This window comes from Prunus dulcis, chromosome 8 (assembly GCF_902201215.1).
Source record: "Prunus dulcis chromosome 8, ALMONDv2, whole genome shotgun sequence".
Classification (NCBI taxonomy): Eukaryota; Viridiplantae; Streptophyta; class Magnoliopsida; order Rosales; family Rosaceae; genus Prunus; species Prunus dulcis.
In genome coordinates this window covers 17,448,791-17,466,336 of record NC_047657.1, presented here as the reverse complement: position 1 = coordinate 17,466,336, position 17,546 = coordinate 17,448,791, and the positions used below count along the sequence as shown (strand labels likewise).

The 17,546-nt window shown below is 37.9% G+C and overlaps 1 long non-coding RNA gene and 1 pseudogene across 2 annotated transcripts; one reads left to right on the top strand and one right to left on the bottom strand.

Moving 5' to 3' along the window:
• The first annotated feature begins 1,305 nt into the window (after positions 1-1,305).
• LOC117636627 lies at positions 1,306-3,816 on the top strand. Its single transcript, XR_004587098.1, has 2 exons — positions 1,306-1,512; positions 3,628-3,816. It is a non-coding gene; the product is annotated as an uncharacterized LOC117636627 (long non-coding RNA).
• A 126-nt stretch (positions 3,817-3,942) lies between these two features.
• LOC117636626 lies at positions 3,943-10,777 on the bottom strand (annotated as a pseudogene). Its single transcript, XR_004587097.1, has 24 exons — positions 10,627-10,777; positions 10,392-10,512; positions 10,219-10,307; positions 9,937-10,021; positions 9,668-9,827; positions 9,493-9,569; positions 9,233-9,286; positions 9,065-9,155; positions 8,687-8,988; positions 8,299-8,580; positions 7,889-8,202; positions 7,628-7,788; positions 7,440-7,543; positions 7,200-7,356; positions 6,998-7,120; positions 6,796-6,905; positions 6,386-6,718; positions 5,993-6,283; positions 5,816-5,899; positions 5,575-5,708; positions 5,249-5,476; positions 4,996-5,167; positions 4,650-4,903; positions 3,943-4,536 (listed from the first exon to the last, which is right to left on the bottom strand). The product of XR_004587097.1 is annotated as a pleiotropic drug resistance protein 1-like (transcript).
• Between the last annotated feature and the right edge of the window lie 6,769 nt (positions 10,778-17,546).

Here is a 17,546-nt window from a genome sequence, read left to right as displayed (position 1 = left end):
ATGTATGTACATTCTAGCAGCCTGTTCTCTATAAACGCACATTCGTTCAACTTCATAGATAGAAAATAGGCATACACAGATAGAACCAACTGCATCAAAGAGATCTTGCGGTGCGGCTTTGTCATGGAATTAACAGATTCAAAACTACATATGCAAGAACATCAACTTCTGTTACATGTATTTACTTATGGGTTTGTATAATGGTTGTGTAGATCAAACTTAACTATGGCATTCTGCGTCGGATTTCGCCAATACGACCAATATTGTTTCCATAAGCAAGCCACATGTATCGAGTGAAAAATGATTGAGGATAGGAGCAGCAATACTCAATTCTTCAGTAAGTGATTTGTTTCTCCTGAAACGAGAAACGAATTACTTTCACTAACAAATTTTACTTCAGTAGAGAGTTTCTTTCAGCAATTTTCTTAATTTTCCAGTGTTGATGGAGATGTCGTGTTCAACCTTCATGTGACCACAAGGCTTATTTATAGGCATGGTATGCAGGTGCTGTGCTATGTATTATTCAAACCTCCTTCGCTGCTCAGTTCAGTTGAGAGACCATTTTCATCATGTAACCCTACTAATGTCTGCCTCAATGATTCAGCGCCACTAGTTCAACTTGTTTTCTTGTTTTCCAAGCTTACTATTATCTAAATTTTTTGGACTTTTGCCTCAATGGATCATTGTAATGTCTTATTTTTTGGGCCAATATTGGAATTAGTTAATAAATTTGGGTATAGTACACGTATTCTAGACATACGCTTCTCAAAGATATCGTAAAAATACTGGTTTTTTCAAAATCAAATGTACAATACACATTTTATACACAAATGTATTATTCACATTTAATACATATACGTTTATAAATTTATAAATAAAATGGACAAAATTCACGTGTTTTTCACATATTATGGAATACAATACTACATATTATTTTTTAAAAAAATTTAATTAGTATTAAAATACTCTATCATGACCAAATATTTCATCAAAACTTTTGGTGAAATTTTGCTGAATAACGTATTTTACTACCTATCTATGTTGTTAAGGAATTATTAACTCAAATTTCTTATTATTTATTGAAACAAACTTGCCAAAATTATATTTAGGAAAATTAAAAACATATATCCATGAAAAAAAGAGGAGTAAGTAAGCTACTATATAAAAAATAAAATGGGGGGAAAAAAACCTAAACCAACAGTTTGGTTTTCCATACTGTGGGTCAAAAGTCAAAAGTCCAAACATGAAATGGGCTCATTACTGAATACGGCCTTATCCTTGGGTCTTTGGGTCACCAGAAAACCCGATTTCTTCTCTTTTTTTTCTTGGTCAAGAAAAACCCAATTGCTGTAATCCCCAAAATCGATCAAAACGAAACCCCTAAACCTAATTCTCCACCGCGACGTCGGTTGGGCTCCAATCCAACGGTACCAAATCGCCTTGACAAGTCTATCAGATAAGTGAAGAGAGGCGAAAAGCACTGTACCATCGTCTCAATTTGTCCAAGCCAAGGTATAAAATCTGGCTTTTTCACTAGAAAAGTTGCATCCTTTTTGTTTATCAGATATCTGACTGGTTTCTGTTTTGGACAAAGTCGGCAAGATGTTAGTTTTCTGTTCTGGGGTAGAATAATCTCATTGAAACAGTCTGTTTAAGCTTAGTTTTGTTGATGTATTTTGATGCCCTTTTTTTGGTCTTTGCAATGAAGTTGATCACTTTCTGACCCAAAAAAAAAAGGAAAAAAAAAGAAACTGGTTTCAAAATTGCATGTTCTTTTTATTTAAAATTTTCATTTACCAGATATATAACTTGTCGTAAATCGAAATTTTCATCCTTCCCACTTTGTGTTGGAGTAGTGAATATATGATTCTAACTATGTGTAACTTGAAGCACTGACTTTGATATTGGTATTGGTGGCTGTGTACCTTAAGTATTATATGTAAATCTATTAATTGTGCCCTTTTTAAAATTACAAGGGTCACTGGGTGAGAAGGAGGAAGGACAGTACTTTGAGTGTATCATGGGGCTAACTCACAGTCAACATTTAGTGCATGTGACATTCCTCATGCCTCATGTAGTGCATTGTTTGGAGAGAGGTTCAATTTTTTCAGAGGAAAGAAACAGGGAGGATTTCTAGGAAGATGTGCAAGGTTGGCAGTTTACGGGTAGTGGGAGTGGAAAGGAATAGGAGAGTATTTGATGATGTCAAGGGTGATGAGATAGAGTGGTGGATTTCTTGTTCACCAATTCGTACATTATGGCTGTTTAATAAAATTGTGGTTTCTTATAAATAAAAACTCAGTCAACATGTAATGTTCGTAAGTTCACACATATTTTGGTCTATGTATCCTCATTGAAATCGAAGCATGTTCTTAATTTTATGAAGGTTCTGATCCTAGTTCACAAATGATGTACTGATATAGTTGAATTGAAATTGTTTAAACTCCAATTTTGGTAACTTTTCTTTCTACAATGTATCTACGATTTTGGTTTTCTGTTCTGGTGGAGAATGATCTCATTGAAACCGTCTGTTTGGGCTTAGTTTTGTTCTGCCTTGCTTTGTTGGTGTATTTTGATGCCCTTTTTTGGGTCTTTGCAAAGATTTTTATCACTTTCTGACAAAAAAAGAAAAAGCTGGTTTCATGTATTGGTGGCTGGTTCACTAAACCTGTCTTTATGTAACTTGAAGTACTGATATTGGTATTGGTGGCTGGCTGTGTAACTTAGTTAAAGTATTATATATAAATCTATAAACTGAGTGGTGTATATATATAACTAAGATTTATTACATATTAAGACTTCATAACCCATTGAACTATTTATGTAATTTTCCTCATTTAGTTTTGAAAACCTCTTTAATTGTGCCCTTTTAAAACTTACAAGGCTCATTGGTTGAGAAGGAGGAAGGACAGTACTTTGAGTGTATCATGGGGCTAACTCACAGTCAACTTGTAGTGCATGGGACATTCCTTGCCTCATGCAGTGCATTGTTTGGAGAGAGGTTCAATCTTTTTGGAGGAAAGAAACGGGGAGAAGTTCTGGGAAGATGTGCTATGCTGGCAGTTTTTTTGGGTAGTGTAGGTGGAAAGGAATGGGAGGGTTTTTGTTTTTGTTAAGGGTGATGAGATAGATTAGTTATGAGACATCGTATACGGTTTCGGGCATACTCGTGGGCATCTACATCTTTAGAGTTTAGGGCGTTTACTTAGTAATCTATGGATTGGAAAGCAGTAGTATTGTAGAGTTATAGTTTTGCAAGTGAAATATGGTAGAGGGGTATCTTAGTTTTAAGATTGTGGTGGTTGTATATTTGGTGGATTTCTTGTTCACCGATTTGTACATTATGGTTTTTTTCAAAGAAAATTGTGGTTTCTTATTAAAAAAACTCAGAATCAACATGCTATGTTCTTAAGTTCGTAGTGCACGTATTTTGTTCTGTCTCATTACAATCAAAGCATGTTCTTAATTTATGAAAGTGCTGATCCTAGTGCACAAATATACTGATATAGTTGAATTGAAATTGCTTAAGGTCTTATTCCAGTAACTTTTCTAAGTCTTTCTACAATGTACCTCAATGTTCCTTTACACACATGCGTCAACTTATATTTGATTTTCGATATTGTGCAGCAAGCAAGCACAACTGTTCCACTGGGTATTTACATGCAATACATAGGCCAAAGCGTTCCATGATGGCTATTTTATTTCTTCTGGCTGATTTGTTAACAATATGTACACTTTATTTATTGTAGTGGCTCCTTGCCAAAAGAAAAGAGTGGGGAGAATTGGGATAAGAGATCATGCCCCTTTAAAGTGCTTCATATAGGCCCAATATTGCATTAAAAAACAAATTAGCGTGAAATATTCATAAACAAGGATCATCTGACAAAATTTGCACTTTTTAAAAGTAGAGTAGCGTCCCAAAATTATAATTCGCAAAAGGGAAAGACAGTAAAAGCTCACATTTCTATTGGAATGTAGTACGGCATTCTATGCAACCTTTAGCGGCGGTTTTTATCTCCGCTGCTAATTCTTGAATCTACAACGGTTAGCGACGGAAAAAACCGCTGCTAAATCGCTGCAAACGGCCGCAAAAGATTTAAAACAACACAAATCTAAACATTATGCGGATGGAAGTGTTTCTCCCTCCGTTCTTAGGTGGATTTTTTACAAGTATTAAAGTTGATGAGTCTAAGTCCCAAATGGTCAACAAGTTGACATGTTTGCCATTGAGACCCTAGCCTAAACTATGCTGATTGGAAATAATTGATACAGAATTTCTTATCGCCACTGAAAATTCAACTTCTTGATGGACAAGGCATAGACAAATGCAAAGAGTAGTGTAAATCCAACGACTACAGCTGCAACCACTACCACAAATTCTTGTTCGAAACCAAAGTAATTTCTCAGAAACTCTTGCACTGTTTCACCTGTGTTGAGCTTGGCCTGTATATCTCCAAACTGGGATGCAGTCAATCCATACAAGGTCCAAGCCATTGGGGATGCCCAATAGTACCATCTCCACCATATAGGAATTCTCTGATATGGCGTCCAAAGGAACAAGAACGAAAATTTGTCATCAATACAGATTCTATTAACTGGAAAAAAAAAAAACTTGCATAGTAGGAACTTAAAGGGCATGCAACGCTTACAGTTCGTGGGATTATGAACCCGAAAAAAGGTTCCATAATGCATAAAATGCATTACAAGTTATAGCAGCAACATGTTGATTTGGTGTCAAGGCCACCCCCATCATGCCATAGAAGGTGAAGTACAAACATGTGAAAAACATGAAGAATAGGTACCAAAAGAATTTAGCCACAGTCCACTCAAATCCAATCATCGCATAAACTAGGACACTGTAGATCAAAGCTTGTGCAAAAACATAAAGGAGCTCAATTGTGAGCTGCAACAAATAATTGAATTAGCAAAACACAAATAAGACAAGATGATGCATTGTAATAACTTTGTTTGTAAAATGCATATAGAATAACTCACCTGTGCAAAGGCATATGCCAAGGCAGAATACATTCCAGCAGCTCGTTCTCTATAAAAGACAGTTCGTTCAACAGCCACTATTGGCTGCACTGTCATGGCATTTTCAATACCAAGAAAGATAACAGAAGCATACATAGAACCAATTGCATTAAAGAGCTCCTGCTGTTTTTCCCTGAAATTAACAAACTCAAAATTACTCATGCAAGAATCTCAACTTCTATTACATATATTTTACTTCTGCACTCTGACTTACATTTTGGAACCAAGATTCCAGAACATTGTCCCAAGCAGCAAGGCTACGACAGTTGTGTAGATAAACCTTATGGCATTGTATTCCGGATTGTGCCAGTATGACCAATGTTGTTTCCATAAGCAAGCCTTGCATTGAGTGAAAAATGACTGAGGGTATCGAGTAGGGAAGTAGAGGTCCTTTGAACCAGGAGCAGGGGTACTCAGTTCTTCAATAAGGGATTTGTTTCTCCTGAAACAAAATCACTTTCATCAACAAATTTTATTTATGGCTTTTTTCAGCAATTTACTTTTGGTGCAGTAGGTGGTTTTTCAGTATGATAAACCTACCTATAAATTTCAGAACTTCTATAAACATCAGCAAAATCAATTCCTAATGCCGTTTCTTTTGCTGAAGTGGTAACTTCCAACATCCAAGTAGCTGGATTGTATCCATTCTTGATTTTGCTCACCCCCTCAATTCCCTGCACAGAAGTACAAGAAAACCTTGTTTCCGAAAAAAGAAGCAGCAGAAAAAATAAGAATATCATATTTTACCATTGAAATTTCCTGAGTTTTAATCAGATTCTACCTCAAAGTACTTGATCAAATGGCAAGAATGACGACCTAGTGGCCCTACATACATCTCCTGTCCTCCTTGCTTCATTAAAAACAACTGCAATGACATGTTACATATGCTAACCACTTAGAACAGACAAAACACATGGGAGTTCCAATTTCAATCTTTTCAGTCAACATCTGTTTTCACCTCATCGAAAGCTTCAAATATGTCGATGCTTGGCTGATGAATAGTGCACACTATTGTTCTTCCCGTGTCCACAATGTTCCTAACCGCTCTCATAACAATAGCAGCAGCTCTTGCATCTAAACCTGAAGTTGGTTCATCCATGAATATTACAGAAGGGTTTGCCACTAGTTCAACCGCAATGGTCAGCCTCTTCCGCTGCTCGGTTGAGAGACCACTTTCACCAGATAACCCTACTAGTGCTTGCCTTAATGGATTCAGCTCTACGAGTCCCATCACTTCATCAACGAACATCTACAACCAATTCTGAAAATCAGTTCAAGCTTGCTCATGACTTTAAATTGCATTAAAAGAAAATAAAGAGTAGAAAATTATTCTTAATTAGCAGATACCAACCTTCCTGGTTCCAGAACTAATCTTCGTAGATAGACGCAGCCATGCTGAGTACATCAAGGATTCATAGACAGTAACATAAGGAGAGTGGATGTCATTCTGCTCACAGTATCCAGAAATTCTGGCAAATGAGTCTTGCTTCTTTGGATACCCAGAAACTGAAATATTTCCCTCAATATATCCTCTAGTTTTTCTACCAGCCAGTACATCCATTAGAGTAGTTTTACCAGCACCGCTCACTCCCATAAGGGCTGTCAGAACACCTGGCCTAAAAGCACCACTAACACACTTGAGAAGCACCAATTTGTCCTCAACAACACCTTGGTTCTTCATTGACTGCAAGATGGATTCACAAAATTACTCATAATTTTCGAGTTGCGCAAACTTGTCCAATCTCAAACATGTTATATCACCTGTGGCATATCCACAGAGTACGTGATTTTATCAAAAGTGATGGAATGCGGCTCAAATGGAAGAACCATTCCTCTTATCTTGTTATGATTAGTACACTCTTCTCCATTAGCTGCGTAGAGAGGACAATATTGGTCATCAATAAACAATTACACTGAAAACAGACATACACAAACAGTATCTGAGAGGATATATCAATATCACCTGAGTTGATTTGTGGAATCAAGCTATTTCCTTTGTTCTGTGACCAACCAACTTCTCCACTCTTCTCATCATGTTCTTTGCTTTGAGATTCTTCCAATTTAACAGCCTGTTGCTTCTCTAATGCTGCATAATATTTTTATGACAGTATAAGTAAAATTCTCACGTATCTAATTGTTAGAGCAGATAAGGTGAAGGCACCCACGGTTTAGATAAGTGAGAGCCACAGTGAAACAAACGTTGAATATGAGTACATATCCAATCAAAGCTCCTACTCCAATCCAATACCAGGATGGATGTGTAAAGAATCCATGAGACCTCAAAACAGCAACTCCTAGCGGTTCCATTGAGTTTGGAAGAACCTTTTAATAGGAAGGACACAATATAATTATTAAGGGACAAACACCAAAGTGATTGAAATGGCTAGTCAATTTTAAGGAATTACATGACTCCAACTCTTTCCTAGGAACTCATTAACCACGATTGCATTCTGACCATACATCAAAGGTGATATCCAATAGCCCCATATCCACCATTTCTTTATATTCTCTGTGACATCAACCAAAGGGCATTAGAAAACATTGTATAGCACTTAAGATGAAGTGGTGTTTCTTTACTTTACTTATTTTATACCTCTTGACAGGACGAAGCCACCCAAAGCAAAAAGCATGAGCTGTGCAAATGACCCAAATGTGTAAGCAACAACCATGCTTCTACCAAGTCCAGCAATGGATCGGTTTAACGCAGAAGCCATCTGACTAATGAGTAAGAATAGAAGGTATTGTCTGAAAAACCTGCATCATTTTCAGAATGATATATTAAATGGGCTAGAACAACAAGCATGAACAAAAAAAAAAAAGGAGGAGAATGTGACAAAATTTTGTACTTGATTACCTTTCAACACAGGGATCAAATCCAATGACATAGTAAGTGATAAATACCCAAACAGAAACATCTAAAAATGTGATAGGGATCTTGAGAATCCATGTGGCAAGGGCATATGCCCACGACGGAAAAAAAAGGTCTCTTTGCTTATAAAAAACAGGAAGCTTGGCAATAGTCATAGAAATCTCTGACATTCCACTGAACATAACAGTAACGAAGGAGTAGAACAAAGCACCAGCATATATTCCTCCATCAGTTACTGAATCACGGCGCATATCAATCCGTAGGAATACGGTCATTGTGATCAGTGCCATTATTGCAAGCTAAAAAGAAGGAAAAGAAGTACTGCATATTAAATCCAGGTGCACAGAAGAAAAAGAAAAGGTTATAATAGAAACTAAAATAGACTCAAAACTCACTTGAGTGAGCTTAAAAACGTAGACAAATGAATTCCTCTTCATAAGCAAGAGTTCCCTTGAAAAGCAAGCTTTCAAGAGTTCCACTTTTCTTATACCATATTTCTTGGTCGTTAAGGCAGCTGGGTCGCTCTTGGTCTTGTCAAATGGTGCTGCAAGTTCCTCTGTAATTCTTTTCCCCACAGAAAAAGATTGAAAAGCCTCTGAAAAGTGCTTGACTGTGATGAACCTGTAAGGCTCATCTCTGCTTGTCCAGTACTGCTTCTGATCTTTCCTTGATGTCACCTACAACATGTAAGGTACAAATGAGAAATTAATACATAATACTCCTCTTTTAATGCTTATCTCAATTGTTTTCATAAGATCAAACAAGAGCTAAATATGGACCTACTTCTTGCAGGAAGTCAGCTACGCCTTTTCTCTCAGGACATTTAAAGCCCATGGATTCAAAAAAATCAAGAACTTGTTCACGAGGGCCTTGGTACACAATTTGGCCATCAGAAAGGAGAATAATGTCATCAAAAAGTTCATAAGTTTCAGGTGCTGGCTGCAGCAGTGAGATGACTGCAGTCCCGTTAAGGATGTGAACATAGTTCTTGACTGAATTTACAATCTGGTAAGTTGTTGAACTATCCAACCCAGTTGATATTTCATCCATGAATAGTGCCCTAGCAGGTCCAACAAGCATCTCACCTATACATATTATCAAAAAAATTATACCTTTACTTTTTGAACTTGAGTTTCATGTAAAGAACTTGAGTTTGTTAACCTGTTGTGACTCGTTTCTTTTGCCCTCCAGAGATACCCCTTAATAACTGATCACCCACCAAGGTATCTGCACAAGCATCTAATCCCAAAATCTGCAAATCAATGGATATTGATGAGTTGATGGTAAGTTCTGAAAGTCCTTTTCTTACTGAAGAGCTATTGATCCTACCTTAAGAATATAATCTGTCACCAATATTTCCTTCTGGCCTTCTGTTGAAATTGCCTATAATATCATAAACAATTAATTAAAGTGACAGAAATGTTTGATGATTCGAAATGCATATCGCAGAGCAAGCAAAAATTAAGTCTCAAATCTTATAGGAACAAAGAGTTAACATATAGCAGAAAGCTCCTAACTCCTGAAATATAGCAGTAAGCTACAGACCTCTTAATTTTAAAGTCTTAAATCAAAAGTAGCTTATTTCTCACCTTCATGAAGATGTCTATATCTGGATCCGGCTTAATATTCTCTTCTCTCTCTCTTCTAGTTAGCTCTTCCAGCATTTCTGCCGAAATTCAAAATAAAAACCAATCATGTTTTAATCTATTGGTCTAGTTTTGAAAATTAAAGGAAACTAAGTAAGAAGCAGTCCTATAAACCAACCATAACGGGGTCCAACCCCTTGGCATCTTGCAGAGAAGGCCAAGGTTTCTTTGACTGTCATTTCTGCAATATGAACATCATGTTGACTGATATAGGAAGCACTCCTTTGGGGCACAAACTCATGCATCTCATAACCATTGTACGTCACACATCCTGAAGACTGGACAAGTATTTTTACTTTATAAGTCAAGAATAACATTTAAAAGGTAAAGCTTGGAAAAAAAAAAATTGATAAAGTATCTTAGAGAAATTAAATTCATGTATTTAACCTTAAGATCCTGATCAAGTTTTCCAGCAAAAGCCAACAAGAGCGTAGTCTTCCCGGAACTGGGAGGGCCCAAAAGCAGTGCCATTCTGCGCAAAAAAAAAGAAAAAAAGAAAAAGGAACACTGAACTAAGTGAGTAGAGTAGTTTATTTTAGTGAGTAGAGTAGTTTATTTTTGGTTAAAACCCAAGTGAGTATGCATATTAGGCCACGAAGACTAATTTTGAATTGAAAAAGACGAACATAACAGAGTTTATTTCATGGATAGACAGAGGTTTCTTCTCACCTGCCAGGCTTGATGATCCCACTGACATCTTTAAGGATAGACAAGTGTTTCTTCTTAGTGGGAAGAATATGGATGCTATTCAAGAAGCCCTTTGGTGCACAGAAACAAAAAACTTCTTAAGAATGTAGTGATATTTGACAGGAAAACCGTATGTGCTATAATATATCATTTACCTCCACTAAGTTAACACAATAGTTCAAGACTGTAGGCAAAGCCCTGCTTCCAACATAAGCTTCAGCTGAAATGTTTAGATGCTCAAATCTGACTTCTATTGTAGGAAAGCTTATTCCAACTCTGCGATACGAAGAAAAACAATCCCGTTATGATAAAAAATAAAAAAAGCAAAGAAAATTTAAGAAAATCTAGAACGATACGTATATGTAGACAGAGAAGATAGTGAACTGTTACCTATCAATGCGGTTCTTGAGCCTCAACAAGAAGCTCTCTTGACCTTCTTCCACTGCTCCGACCAACCTCTCAAGCAAGCCTTTCTTTTCTTGCAAATCAAGAAGCTTCACATCAATTTCATTGGCATGGCTCATATCCATTGTAAAACAGCTACAACGTTCTTTCTTTTCTTTTCAGCAATGCAGGGAGCGTTGTTATATATGGAGATAGGTCTTTACGTGACATAGGGTTGACATCACCTGAAAATATTTTTGGTCACCACCATGTTAATTGTCGTTCGGATAATTTTAATTTAATTTTTTTGAGATTTGAGTAGCATGTAGACTAATCACACTCATGCAACAGCTGGTGGTGAGCAAAAATGTTCTGCATTTAATCACTTGTGAGTTGGCCTTTGTTATGAAATTCCGTATAGAACTTATTTTTCATCAGTATTAACACGAAAAATTAAAGACCTATTTCAATCACGTTATCTTTCCAGATTTAATTGACCATGTAGCATGACGCATCTCGATAATATGATAGGCAATCAAATAAGTGGCCAAAGAGAACCAAAGTTTCGAATCCACTCCAAAGTGTACTGAGTGATAATCGGCTAACAACCTAAACCTTTAGCTAAAGTTGGTTTAAATACTAGCTCAAGTCCTAGAAACACTAGGAATCCAAAAAGGCGAGAAATAACAAAATTTTCAAACACTAGCTCAAAAACTAAAAAGTTGTTTTGGGGTACTAAACGATATCAAACACCCGAAAAAGCCATATCACAAAAAAACAGTGAGTTTGATGGAGTTATGATGGATCATGATGAATAAAGTCTATCCTAACATTTGAAGTCTTTACACATTCGTTTTAATTACTATTTAAGTATTCTAATAATGTTTTAATTACTGTTTCAGTGTTTTAATAATGCTTAGAAGTTCATGGGGCCAAACGTTTGTTTTTGTTGGCTATTAAAGTTGGTTGGCTAGTAGACTTCAAGGGCAGTTGATTGTTGTTTATTGAATGAAGATTGAGATTTTTCTCTCATCTCTTTACTCTTTTTCTGGGTATTATTAGAATTAACATATTAGAGTTTTAATTCCGGGTATTTTTAGAATCAACAGAGTTAAGTTTGCTCGAAATTATCTTTTGTTCTTGTTCTGCTGCATTAGAGTTGGACTCATGACATCATTCTCTTCAAAACGTGGATCATGAGTCCGATTCTGAACTCAATACCCAAACCTGCAGTTTTTTTATTTTTCCCTTACACACAACACTCCAACTCCTTTTCAATCACTTTTCCCATCTGTTGTACATCATAGAAAGTTGATGGATCATTCATATCAACCATATTAGCTGACCGCGTTGATGGATCACCTTTATCAATGTTGTTCACACTACACTCAAGCATTCATATGAATTAAGACTCGTAGAATAGAAAGAGAAGACATATATGTCACATCTAATTATGGTTGATGGATCATTCATAACCATATTTGAACCATATCACGTTCCAAGGCAAGGAGCTTGTAGCTTTGTGTTCGAATTCCTCTTCTCTCAATATCACTTGTATAAGAAAAAAAGAATTGATGAAGCCAAGAAGTTATTCCGTAGAAGAGTTTTAAATGACCTCCGTTATTGTTGCTATTACATTTACAAGTATTTGTCATCTATATATTATATATATGGTTACTTTCTCCTTGGTAGTGGGAGCTGACGTATTTGAAATCACTTTATCATCATGTAATGACCTCCTATGGCATGTACCAGTACAATGTTTGTAGCAGTCTGGAAAATAATCGATGGGAAAGTAGACACAGAAATGGCATCTTTGTCACATCTGAATTATGGTTGATAGAGGAAACTTTTTTTATAATATAATCACGTTGCCGTCATTGTTTAAGTACAAAAAACAGTGCATTATGTTGTAAAAGCAATTGGATGAGCTCACAAGTTGAAGTGGGAAACACAATCACGAAGCCTTTAGACTTTTGCATGAATCTATATGGAAATGCACTAGGAGGTGGAAGTCGAGACCCGGGAGCCGCCACACAAAATAAAATAATATTTTTATTCTTCCCAATCCAATGGAATCGAATTCTTTCTCTTAATTCAATCTAATCCCAGTCACCAAACATGATCTAAGCGCATTAGGTGGTGGGAGCAATGGGTTAAGAGCTTCTGCCTACACAGGAAACGTTCTTCAACATTATTTGAGAACATACAACGGAAGGAAGGACAAAAAAGATAAGGAAGAAAGGGAAGACAGAAAGGAGATAAAGGAGAGAAAAGAGAATGCAGAGGAATTTTTAAACACTAACTCGTTTGATGGGTAGGATAAGTCATAGGTTTTGATTAGCTTAATCCAATACCATGATTGGTGCTTAAAAATGAATGTGGATAGAATAAATGATAATCCCAACATAATATCATTATGTGCATTTTTGTTGAAATTTTTTAGAGTTTTTCTATTTAAATCCCACACATTTCTTTGTTTACACTTAAATTATTAAGCTCTTAAGTTTTATTATTGTGTAAAAAGACAAAAAAGTCATCCAACTTAATATTTAACCTTAATACATTTATACACATCCCACACTCCCACTCTTCATATTTGATTATGGTAACTTATATGAGGGCAATTTTCCTGTGCCTTCCTGTTTCTTTCTTAATATTTCACCTCTTGTCCTCATACTTAACAGAGAGATAACACCCGTTAACTCCGATTGAATAATAAAACAAATATTGATAAAAGGAAACTTTTTTATTTTTTTTATGGACTTCTCATCTTCTTCCTTTGGCTTTCTAATCACCCAATGAGAAAAACCCGTCGATCAGAGTTCAAACGGCTCATAATCCTTTCAGAACTTGAAATGATGATAAAGCCAAATTGGCACTCTTCCACCATCTTAATAATAAAACAAGTCAAAGATAATTAGAATTTGGGAGAGTAGGAAGCATAGAAATAGACCTAATTGCCAAAGAAATAATTGGCCATGATTTTAATGTGAATGAAGTTGAGAGACACAAACAAGAGTTCAACAACCATCAACAAACGAGTCACTACTGCTCATCAACTTCCCCAATGGTGGCAGCGGCTCCTTTTGGATGGATAGAGGAAGAAGATGAATAGGCAAGTTTTTAATTTTAATTTTTAATATGACAGGACCCGATCCCAATTTTGCTTTGGAATTCGAGCCGGATCCTGTGCGTGTCCGACACTTGGCAAATGTAGGGCACAAATGACCTTTTTACCCTTCCTGTTACAAATACGATTAAAACTTTCCTTAGACTCCTGCCGAAAATACGGCAGAGTCTCCCTTGTAATTCGTCCAATCCCAAAAATTTTCACCTATTAAACAAACAGATAAATCTCACACCAACTGCCAGAATAAATCTAATAAACGTTTCTCAACTCTGGTTGTCAGTTCCAACCAGATATCAGAGCAATTACTACAAATTTACAAAACTTCAAGAACTTTACAACAAAATCCTATGTTTGGTGGTTGGTGCGGAAGCTAGGAGTGGCCAGTGGTGGATCCCTTCGCACTTCTACGGCTTGGGGGCGAAAAACAAGTTTGAAGGTGTGAGTGGACAAAAATAATGTTCTTAAAAACAATTTATAACATAGTAACCCCCGTTATAAAAATAAATAGGGATGTAAATCTAGAGTTCGTCTGTATTCAAATATAAGGTAGTCAAATCAACATGTATATGTATAGGTATGTATGCAGATATGAAACGGCACGAATATCAACAAAACTGATATAAAATGACTGAAAGCAATAGTGATATAAAAATACTGAAATTCCTTTAAAACTACCACCTAGGTGTACCCCTGTAAAAACCGTCAACTCCCCTGGCAGGTCTCGGCGACACACAGTCTATCCGAGCCGCAAACTGGCAGGATTCAGGGGACTATGGTTAGCTTGATCCGCCGGCAGGTCTCGATGACACCAAGTCAACTCGAGCCGCTCTGGCAGGATTCAGGGGACCGTAGTCAGCCTGATCCGCAATCCTGGCAGGTCTCGGGGACACAAAGTCAGCCGAGCCGCAAATCCTGGCAGGTCTCGGGACACCAAGTCTGCCGAGTCGCAAATCCTGGCACTCACGGTCCGAGCGTCCCCGAAACTCGTGAGGCAATGTCAAGTGCACTGACAGAACTGTAAATAGACTGGATGTCCGTAGACATCGGTCCATCTGAGGGTAATCACCAAAAACGGGTACATGGTGGTTTTAAAATAAAATACTTAAGCAAGTCTGATAAATAACTGTAATCTGAAATTATGCTGCTATCTTATCGAATAGAAGCCTCAACTCTGTTTTCTACAGCTTTTTAGCCTGTGCAACTAAGCAGCATGAAATTATAGAAATGTTGCTGCACAATCTTGCTCGGAAAACATGCAATAAAACTTATTCAAGATCAAATATGAAATTCATTCATATAAACTTATTTATAAATCATTTATATAAACTCCTTTATAGAAAATCATTCATGAAAGAAAGGTCCACTCACTGCTGGTCCGAGCTAGCTGGACCTTTTGAATGTCCCTCCTGTGGTTCTGTCGGGCCTCTGGTGCCTTACTCAAACGATTTGGTGGAGAAACGAAGGAGAACGAAGAGCTTGAAGATCGAGTGAAAACCGGCGGTTCTCCTCCAGTTTTCGGCGAGCTCCGGTAGGCGCAGGGGTGGAGACCAATCGTGGCGTGACGGCGGCGGCGAGACGAAGCCGATGGTACCGGTGCCGAAGGTCGCCGTGCCCTGTGGCGGCGGCTGTGTTGAATGGAAGGGGAGGGGGCGACGGTTTCGCGAGCGGGAGGAGGAGGAGAGAGAACTGAGGAGAGAGAAAGAGGAAAAGGGATAAAAATATGACTTTTTTTAAATTACCGTTTTGCCCTTCGCGGTATTTTGACCGTATTTTCTTTGTTACAACTCCGATTCGAGTCCACTCCGTGTCTACGGACTCGTTTCGTCGTGTTCTACGCAACGGCGTAAGCAGAATTGACAAATTCCTTCTCGGGCAAAAAGTCAACTTTTTCCAATTAAATAATGCGAGGGCGAAATCGTCTTTTTGCTAGAATAAATTAATCCTAATTTTTGGATATTTTGGTTTGGGTTATTACAATCTACCCCCCTTAAAGAAAATTTCGTCCTCAAAATTTACGTGCCTGTTATTGGAAGAGATACGGGTACTGTTCCCACATCTGGTCCTCAGGTTCCCATGTGGCCTCTTCCACAGTATGACTCCTCCATAGGACCTTCACGAGTGGAATCTCTCTCGAACGCAAAACTTGCATCTTTCGGTCCAAAATCTGAACTGGTTGCTCGACATAAGTCAAATCTTCTTGTAGCTCTATCGGTTGCTCTTCTAGCACATGAGAGGGATCTGAAATGTACTTCCGGAGCATCGAGACATGGAACACGTCGTGCAACCGAGACAAATCTGGAGGTAAAGCAAGTCTGTAAGCTACTGGGCCTACCCGCTCCACAATTTCATAAGGTCCAATATAGCGAGGACTTAGTTTTCCTCGCCTCCCAAATCTTATTACGCCCTTCCAAGGCGATAGCTTCAAGAACGCCCAGTCTCCAACCTCAAACTGAAGGTCTTTCCTTCTATTATCTGCATAGCTCTTTTGTCTGTCCTGGGCCGTTTTGAGTCGTTCTCGGATTATTTTCACCTGTTCCTTTGTCCGTTCGACGTCGTCTGCCACTTCCAAACGATTCTCACCTACTTCATCCCAATAAAATGGAGTTCTACACTGTTTCCCATATAAGGCATCAAATGGGGACATTCTGATACTCGCCTGGTAATTGTTATTATACGCAAACTCCATCAGTGGTAATTTCTCGTTCCAGTCCTCCCGAAACTGCAATGCACAAGCTCTCAACATATCTTCTAACATCTGAATCATCCTCTCAGACTGTCCGTCTGTCTGAGGATGAAAGGCAGTGCTGAACTGTAACTGGGTTCCAAAAGCTTCATGCAACTTCGTCCAAAATCGGGAGGTAAACCGTGGATCTCTATCCGAAGTAATAGAGACTGGCACTCCATGAAGCCTCACTATTTCATCGATGAAGAGCTTAGCCAACTTATTTAATGTATAGTTTGCTCTTACCGGTAAGAAATGAGCAGACTTCGTGAGTCGATCCACAATCACCCAAACTTCATCGTGTTTATTCCGTGTTCGGGGAAGCTTGAACACGAAATCCATAATCAGATGCTCCCACTTCCACTCAGGAATCGAAAGTGGTTGTAACAGTCCAGAAGGTTTCTGTCGTTCTGCTTTCACTTGCTGACAAATCAAGCACTTTCTGACATACTCTGCTATCTCCTTCTTCATAAAGGGCCACCAGTAGTGCTCCCTCAAAGTATGATACATTTTAGTACTCCCAGGGTGCATGGCAAAAGCAGAGCTGTGGGCTTCTTCAAGAATTTCCCTCTTAAGAGCTTCATCATGAGGAACATACAATCTGGTACCCACCATCAGAGTTCCATCATTCCTCACTGAACAGTCTGTTCTATCACCACTCTCCACTTCTACTCGAAGGGTACAAATTAAAGGATCCTCTGCTTGAGCTGCTATTATTCGTTCCACCAACAATGGTCGTACCTGGAGAGTAGCTAACAATGCTCCCTGCTCATCTACACCCAGCTCAACTCTGAGCTTCCTCAGTTCAATCATCAATGGTACATATCTCTCTCGGAGATAAGCTACTGAACCAGACGATTTCCTGCTGAGTGCATCAGCTACCACATTAGCTCTCCCCGGATGGTGCTCAATGGTACAATCATAGTCCTTGATCAGCTCTAGCCATCTCCTTTGCCTTAGATTCAGCTCCTTCTAAGTGAATAAATACTTCAAGCTATTGTAATCTGTGAAAATCTGACATGTTGCTCTATACAAATAATGCCTCCAAATCTTCAAAGCAAACACTACTGC